Source organism: Bos taurus, chromosome 8, assembly GCF_002263795.3.
Source record: "Bos taurus isolate L1 Dominette 01449 registration number 42190680 breed Hereford chromosome 8, ARS-UCD2.0, whole genome shotgun sequence".
Taxonomy (NCBI): domain Eukaryota; kingdom Metazoa; phylum Chordata; class Mammalia; order Artiodactyla; family Bovidae; genus Bos; species Bos taurus.
Window position 1 is genome coordinate 89,920,657 of NC_037335.1, and position 8,546 is coordinate 89,929,202.

Consider the following 8,546-nt stretch of genomic DNA (forward strand, 5'->3'; position numbering starts at 1 on the left):
GGACACCAATAACTGTCTATTGTTAAATATTTTTAGTGGCAAGATTCCTTAAGAACATGGTTTCAGAGATTTAGTTTCAGAGCAATCTCACAGTCAGGTAAGTACATACACTGAAATCCTCTTTAATTCCTCTTGATTTTGGCATTTTCATTGAATACAGAAACTCTTCATGCACTTCAAGTGCACTGTTATCGCTATGGCTTCTTGCCATTCAGTTCACAAATTTTTCTTTCATTTTAGATTCTTACATTTAATAGTAATACTGACATTGCTATTTGAACTATCCACATAGACGTATATAGAAAAACATATGTATGTACATGTGTACACACACATACACACACACACACACACACACATGCACATATACACAGAGATACAGAAAGACCAAAGAGATCAAATACGTAATTATGTAGGAATCCTTAGAAACTAAAAATTTCAATGTACATAAAGGAATACATTCTTATCATCACACTTAAAACCCTACAAACTTACATCCTATATTTGTTCTGGAAAAGTGAGTATATGCTTATAATGTGAGCTTATATAATGTGTTGTTAAAAACAACAGCAAAGAAGAAGCCTAGATTCAAGGACTAGACAGTCTCAGTGGGCACACACACACACTTTCCACTCCCAGTTCCCAGATTGTGGTCTCCAAATGCTATTTTTCACTAACAGGAAGCAGAGTTCCTAGAGAAATGGCTGTTCTGGGGCAGGTACAGTACAAAATGATCCTGAGACGTACTGTGGCCCAAAATAGGGCTGTTGCCAGAAACTAAGGAACTGTGTCCAAGAGCCAAACTGGAGGAGCCCCTACAGGCGAAAGATGGAATAACTGATGGGCCACAGACAATAAGTGATTCAGTTCAGTTCAGTCGCTCAGTCGCATCCGACTCTTTGCGACCCCATGAATCGCAGCACGCCAGGCCTCCCTGTCCATCACCCACTCCCGGAGTTCACTCAGAATCACGTCCATCGAGTCAGTGATGCCATCCAGCCATCTCATCCTCTGTCGTCCCCTTCTCCTCCTGCCCCCAATCCCTCCCAGCATCAGAGTCTTTTCCAATGAGTCAACTCTTCGCATGAGGTGGCCAAAGTACTGGAGTTTCAGCTTCAGCATCATTCCTTCCAAAGAAATCCCAGGGCTGAACTCCTTCAGAATGGACTGGTTGGATCTCCTTGCAGTCCAAGGGGCTCTCAAGAGTCTTCTCCAACACCACAGTTCAAAAGCAGTTCAAAAGGCGCTCAGCCTTCTTTACAGTCCAACTCTCACATCCATACATGACCACAGGAAAAACCATACCCTTGGCTAGACAGACCTTTGTTGGCAAAGTAATGTCTTGCTTTTGAATATGCTATCTAGGTTGGTCTTAACTTTCCTTCCAAGGAGTAAGCGTCTTTTAATTTCATGGCTGCAGTCACCATCTGCAGTGATTTTGGAGCCCAAAAAAATAAAGTCTGACAATTGTTTCCACTGTTTCCCCATCTATTTCCCATGAAGTGATGGGACCATATGCCATGATCTTTGTTTTCTGAATGTTGAGCTTTAAGCCAACTTTTTCACTCTCCACTTTCACTTTCATCAAGAGGCTTTTTAGTTCCTCTTCACTTTCTGCCATAAGGGTGGTGTCATCTGCATATCTGAGGTTATTGATATTTCTCCCGGCAATCTTGATTCCAGCTTGTGCTTCTTCCAGTCCAGCGTTTCTCATGATATACTCTTCATAGAAGTTAAATAAGCAGGGTGACAATATACAGCCTTGACATACTCCTTTTCCTATTTGGAACCAGTCTGTTGTTCCATATCCAGTTCTAACCGTTGCTTCCTGACCTGCATACAGATTCTCAAGAGACAGGTCAGGTGGTCTGGTATTACCATCTCTTTCAGAATTTTCCACAGTCTATTGTGATCCACACAGTCAAATAAGTGACTAAATGTATTGAAATAAAGCAGACACATGTTCTACATGTTTATAATGATAAAAAAAAAAGGAAGTCGTCTTCATTATAGGTTCACAATTATTCTGAAAATTCAGTGAGAGAAGGCATTATGTATTGATTCTGCCTTTCTTATACAAATTCTGTTTCAGGTTAACCAAATAGTTATAGAAGTTATGCTAATAAATGCAGAACAGGGACTTCCCTGGTGGGCCAGTGGTTGAGATTTCACCTTTCAGTGCAAGGGGTGCGAGTTCAGTCCTGGTAGGGGAGCTAAGAGTCCACATGCCTTGTAGCCAAAAAACTAAAAAACAGAAGCGATATCATAATAAATTCAGAACAAACAACAACAAATCACCATTTTGCAACCACTAATGAAAAAACCAGACCAGACCACCTGACCTGCCTCCTGAGAAATCTGTATGCAGATCAAGAAGCAACAGAACCGGACACGGAACAACAGACTGTTTCCAAATCGGGAAAGGAGTACGTCAAGGCTGTATATTGTCACCCTGCTTATTTAACTTACATACAGAGTACATCATGAGAAATGCTGGGCTGGAGGAAGCACAAGCTGGAATCAAGATTACCAGGAGAAATATCAATAACCTCAGATATGCAGATGACACCACCCTTATGCCAGAAAGCAAAGAAGAACTAAAGAGCCTCTTGATGAAAGTGAAAGGAGAAAAGGAAAAGTTGGCTTAAAGCTCAACATAACGAAGATCATGGCATCTGGTCCTATCACTTCATGGCAAATAGATGGGGAAACAATGACAGACTTTATTTTTTTGGACTCCAAAATCACTGCAGATGGTGATTGCAGCCATGAAATTAAAAGATGCTCCTTGGAAGAAAAGTTGTGACCAACCTAGACAGCATATTCAAAAGCAAAGACGTTACTTTGCCAACAAAGGTCCGTCTAGTCAAAGCTTTGGTTTTCCCAGTAGTCATGTATGGATGTGAGAGTTAGACTATAAAGAAAGCTAAGTGCCGAAGAATTGATGCTTTTGAACAGTGGTGTTGGAGAAGACTCTTGAGAGTCCCTTGGACAGCAAGGAGATCCAACCAATCCATCCTAATGGAAATCAGTCCTGAATATTCATTGGAAGGACTAATACTGAAGCTGAAACTCCAATACTCTGGCCACTTGTTGCAAAGAACTGACTCATTTGAAAAGACCCTGATGCTGGGAAAGACTGAAGGCAGGAGGAGAAGGGGACGACAGAGGATGAGATGGTTGAATGGCATCACCCACTCAATGGGCATGAGTTTGAGTAAACTCCGGGAGTTGGTGATGGACAGGGTGGCTTGGCGTGCTTTAGTCCATGGGGTCGCAAAGAGTCGGAAACGACTGAGTGACTGAACTGAACTGACTGAATGAAAAACAGATCTGGGCAATAAATGAATGTAATTAACATGAGGCTGATGGGAAACATTTGATGAGTGGATCAGGATGACAATACCTCAGCTTACTACTGATTAATTTCAAATCCACTAAACCTGGGTAACAAAACATTAGGGGTACAAAAGGAACCACCAACACCACCTATGGACGACTCACACTGAAAAGTTCATAACCCAGTCTAAACAAACCTCCAAACTATGGGAGCAAAGGAATGTGTTAGTTAAATCATGCTCAAATCAAACTCAAACAGAGACCAGACTTGAAAATTCCCTGAGCAGACAAAACCAGTTTAGTCATACAAACAAAGCTTTATTTAGCTGATTTTGTAGGACAAGTGAGGGTAACTTGACCTGGGTCACTTGTTGCTTATGCCTCTGAAAATCATAAGCAAAAAATATGAACTGTTCCTCCCAGTTGCTATGAGGTAACCATTAACCAATTCCCTTTCATTCAAGAAAATTCTAATGTTTTAATCAGTTACTCTGAAAAATAAACAGTCACTGCCTTCACACTCCTTTACAACAATATACCACCTTTGGGTTTGAGTGCTCCCCGTTTGTACACTGTCTTTTTGGTCTGCACACAATAAACTTTTTTTTTTTACTTTTTACTTTATATTAGAGCATAACCAACTAACAATGGTGTGATAGTTTCAGGTGGACAGCAGAGCGACTCAGTTGTACATATACACGTACCCATAGGCCCCTCAAATTCCCCTCCCATCCAGGCTGCCACGTAATATTGAGCAGAATTCCCTATAACTTTTACTAATTAGTACTTCAGTGATTCACTGACTTTACTTCTGTTGTTGTTTTTCCTGAACTTTTGACAACCGTGAGGATACAATTCAGCGAAACCTAGATTGGGAAATTGGGCAGGTCAGACATGAGGCGTGAAAACACGATGAAAAAGACTGAGAAACTTCTCAACTAAATTCACCATGTAGAGGTTGGTTGGAGTTTGTTTGAACAAAATAACTATAAAAACATTTTTTGAGAAATTTTTAAATACACTGATCTCAAGGAAATATAGTTAATTTTGAAAAGTATGCTAATGCATTTCAGTTTTTTTTTTTTTAATAAACTTTATTTATTTATTTTTGACTGTGCTAAGTCTTCGTTGCTATGCAGGCTTTTCTTTAGGTGTTATGTGCAGTGACTCCTCTTGTTGCGGAGCGTGGACTTTAGGCACTTGGGCTTCAGTATTTGTGGCTCCTGGGCTGTCCAGCACAGGCTTAATAGTTGTGGTGCACATGCTTAGTTGCTCCGTGGCATGTGGGTTCTTCCTGGATCAGGATTCCACGGCATGTGGGATCTTCTTGGATCAGGGATCAAATCCATGTCTCCTGCATTGGCAAGCAGATTCTTCACCACTGAGCCACCAGGGAAGCCTGGTTAGGTTTTTAAAAAGTAAGTTTCTCTTACAGACACATAATGACACATGTAAGAGTAACGTTTTTATTTTTAAATGCTGCAGGAAAACACTGGGCTGCAGGGAGAGTTGGGGTGGACAGCTAGGAGGTTGAGGCTGGCACAGAGTTGATATACCTGAGGCAGGTGATAGATAGCTGGGGGGGTTGTTATGTGTTTCTCATTACTTTTGTGTATGTTTGGGAATCTCTATAACAAGAGAGATAGCTCAGACAAAGGAAGAAGGGTAAAAGAGAGAGAAAGAAATCCAGAAAGAAAGAAAGGAGAGAGAGAGGAAGGCAGGGAAGAAAGGAAGGAAGAAAGAAGGGAATGAAGGAAGGCACGAAAGAAAGAAGGGAGGAAAGAAGGGAGGGAGGAAGGAAGGACAGAGCGTGTGTCTGAGCATGAAGAAAGGATGGTGTAGGCAGTTTCTGGAGCTTCTTGTGGGGGCCAGCTGCCTTCTCCATGAGTGGGATCAACACTGCCAGATGAGAAGTAGCAGGAAGACTAGCAGTCTGACACATGATCTTTTCCCTTTCTGCTGCCTTTGTCCAATCTTTGCATCCATAATTTGGGACTGGCTCCTTGCCTTCAGTTGTATTCTTGAATTGTGTTTCTCACTGCAGAAGTCCAGCTGGATAAACATCATCTCTGAGTGATTTTTGCACTTTATGAGTCTCTTACTTGTAAGTGCCTCCCTTTGCTGCCATAAGAAGCAAAAGCAAAAATGTACAGTAAATTCCAGGGCTCTCAGTGGAAACATTAACATGTTTTAAAAGGAAGAACATTGCTGAGAGATTGCCTGTGTGTTGGTTGGGTTTCCGTTGGTTATTCTGTGTATACACACTAGCCAACACCCTGAAACTTAAGGTCCAAGATGTAGGCTCTCTTGGGCTCCAGTGGGGAACATTACCATGAAATTACTTCCATTCCACAAAAATCCACTCACATCATGACTGAAAAAGCTGATGAAGACACGAGTTTTACCTTTCCTGTTCTCATTCTCTCTCCGTTCTTGGGGTGGCAGGATATTTGGGGGGAAATGGAAGAGAGGAGCTGGGAATACACAGATATGAACACCAGACAACCTGGGGTGTCCAGAACATTCTCTGTACACAAAACACTGTCGTTGGCTTCTGTAACCCCTGTTTGGAGAATCACAGAATTTTTGGAAAGCCTTTTATTCCCAGGAGTGGCCTGAGTATCTATCATCTTTGTTCTAAATTTCAGGTGGACAAAATATGATCACCAAAGGCATAGACTAACCTGAGAAGATTCCATATTAGTTTATTTTTTTACTGTTGTTTTTTAATGAGAGCTTTGAAGATCTACTGTCGTAGCAACTTTCCAATATACAGTGTTATTATTAGCTATGGTCACTGTGCTATATATACATAGCGCCAGGATTTATTTATTTTAACACTGAAAGTTTGAATCTTTTGAGTCCCTCGCCCACCACCATTTCTCTGTTTCTATGGATTTGGTTTTTGTTTTGACTTGCTGTTGTTGTTTTAGATCCCATATGTAGGTGACATCTTACAGTGTTTGACTTTCTCTGTCTGATTTATTTCACTTATCATTACACCCTCAAGGTCAATCCATGTTGTTGTAAATGGCAGGATTTCCTTGCTTTTTATGGCTGAATAATACTACATTGTATATGGTGACCACATATTGTTTATTCATTTACCCATTGAGATTACTTAGGTTGTTCCCATACCTTGGCTAATATGAATAATACTGCAATGAACAGGGGGGTACAGATATCTCTTTGAGATCCTGTTTTCATTTTTTTTATTTTATTTTATTTTTAAACTTTACATAATTGTATTAGTTTTGCCAAATATCAAAATGAATCCGCCACAGGTATACATGTAAGTACCCAGAAGTAGGATTGATGGATCATATGGCAGTTCTACTTTTAATTCTTTGAAGAGTCTCTGTACTCTTTTTCATAGCAGCTGCACCACTTTACATTTCTCTACTAGTATTTTGTTTTATATAACAAACACTTACTGTGTGCCAGGTACTGTTTTGAGGACTTATCTCTCAAAAGCAGACATGATTGTTTTGCTACCCATTCTACATAAGAAGAAACTGAGTACCTGAATGCACATGGGCATCAAGGGCACAGCTGGGCCTCAAAGCCAGGCATCCACTGCCCATCTCATGGTGGTCTCTGTTTTTTTAACTTCCATGTCTGACAATTTTTGAATGTACATTAATTGTATTGGCTTTCCTAGTAGTAATTAATAAAACACTCTTGCTGAATTTATTAACCACTTGGAAATAGGCTATAGTTTAAAAAAAACTTTTTTGCATAATAGCTAAAATAATTAATCTAACACTTGCTGCCTGTTTGACATTGAAAATTACCCAGCTTTACACTTTCCCCTTTTGCTTTATTCACTGATGATGCAGGCTGACTTCGGAATGGATCACGAGCTCTCCTTCACTCTTTGTGGGTTCTTCACTGTAACTCTGATTCTTCCTTAGAATATTAATGTGTATGAAATTTCTGTGACACACCTTTGAAGTCCAGAAATTCATTACTAATGAAATCATCCTACTGAACAGCTCTTTACAAGTCACTGTGTTGGATCCTGTGTGGAATGAAAGATGAATGAAAGGTCCATGCAGGGACATGGCCCCTGCCTTCAAAGGACCTAGACTGTGGGTCTTGTGAAAGCTTCTGGTGCTCAAAGTGTTTCCTTGTACCATGCATCATTACTTGAGAGCATGATCAAAGTTCTTGGACCCTAGACATTCTGGGTGTGAGGTCAGGCACTCTGTTCTAACAAGTTTTGGGGGTGATTTTGATGCACATAATGTTTGAGAATTGCTGCTCCAGATGCAAAACAGCAAAAACAAACAAACAAAATACAAATAAAGACTCTAAAACAAGATTTGCTGCTGCTGCTAAGTCACTTCAGTCGTGTCCGACTCTGTGTGACCCCATAGATGGCAGCCCACCAGGCTCCCCGTCCCTGAGATTCTTCAGGCAAGAACACTGGAGTGGGTTGCCATTTCCTTCTCCAATGCATTAAAGTGAAAAGTGAAAGTGAAGTCGCTCAGTCGAGTCCGACTCCTAGCGACCCCATGGACTGCAGCCCACCAGGCCCCTCCATCCATGGGATTTTCCAGGCAAGAGTCCTGGAATGGGTTGCCAGATTTTAAAAGGTACAAATAAAATACAGTGGGATGACTGCGGGCTGAGGAGACATAAGAGAAGTTGCCATTGCAGGAGAAAACCTTCTAACAGCTCAGAACCTTCAAACAAAGAGTAGAAGATGTTCAACTTATCCCAGAGTAGCATCCTGCCAAAATCTTGATAATAATAGAAAAATACAAAGCTGAGAAACAGCTTCTGGTCCTGGATAAAATAAAATTCCTGGTGCCTGATCGTGTCAACATGAGTGAGCTCTTCAAGATACTTAGAATGTACTTACAGCTCAATGCTAATCATCTCCTTCCTGATAGTGAATAAATATAATGAGTGTGTCCATCCAATTTGTGAAGTGTATGTAAGTGAGAAGGATAAATATGGATTCTTGTATACAGCATACACCTCTCAGGAGACTTGAGAATGAAATTGTCTATGTAAGACTAGAAAAATGAGTCTTTTCTAGAATATTTTAAACCCTTACCAAGGAATAAAAAAGGGGTGTTACTGACTGAGATTGATCAGTTCATCTAATCACAGATCATCAGAACAGTACTGTCCTTATCTAGGAGTTTTAGAAAGTTGGCTTTTGTACTTCAGGCAAAAAAAAAAGCTCCAGATGGGCA

General features: G+C 40.6%; 1 pseudogene; it reads left to right on the plus strand.

The window, feature by feature from the left end:
* Positions 1-700: 700 nt before the first annotated feature.
* Positions 701-8,341, plus strand: LOC101902749 (microtubule-associated proteins 1A/1B light chain 3B-like; annotated as a pseudogene).
* The last annotated feature ends 205 nt before the right edge of the window (positions 8,342-8,546 follow it).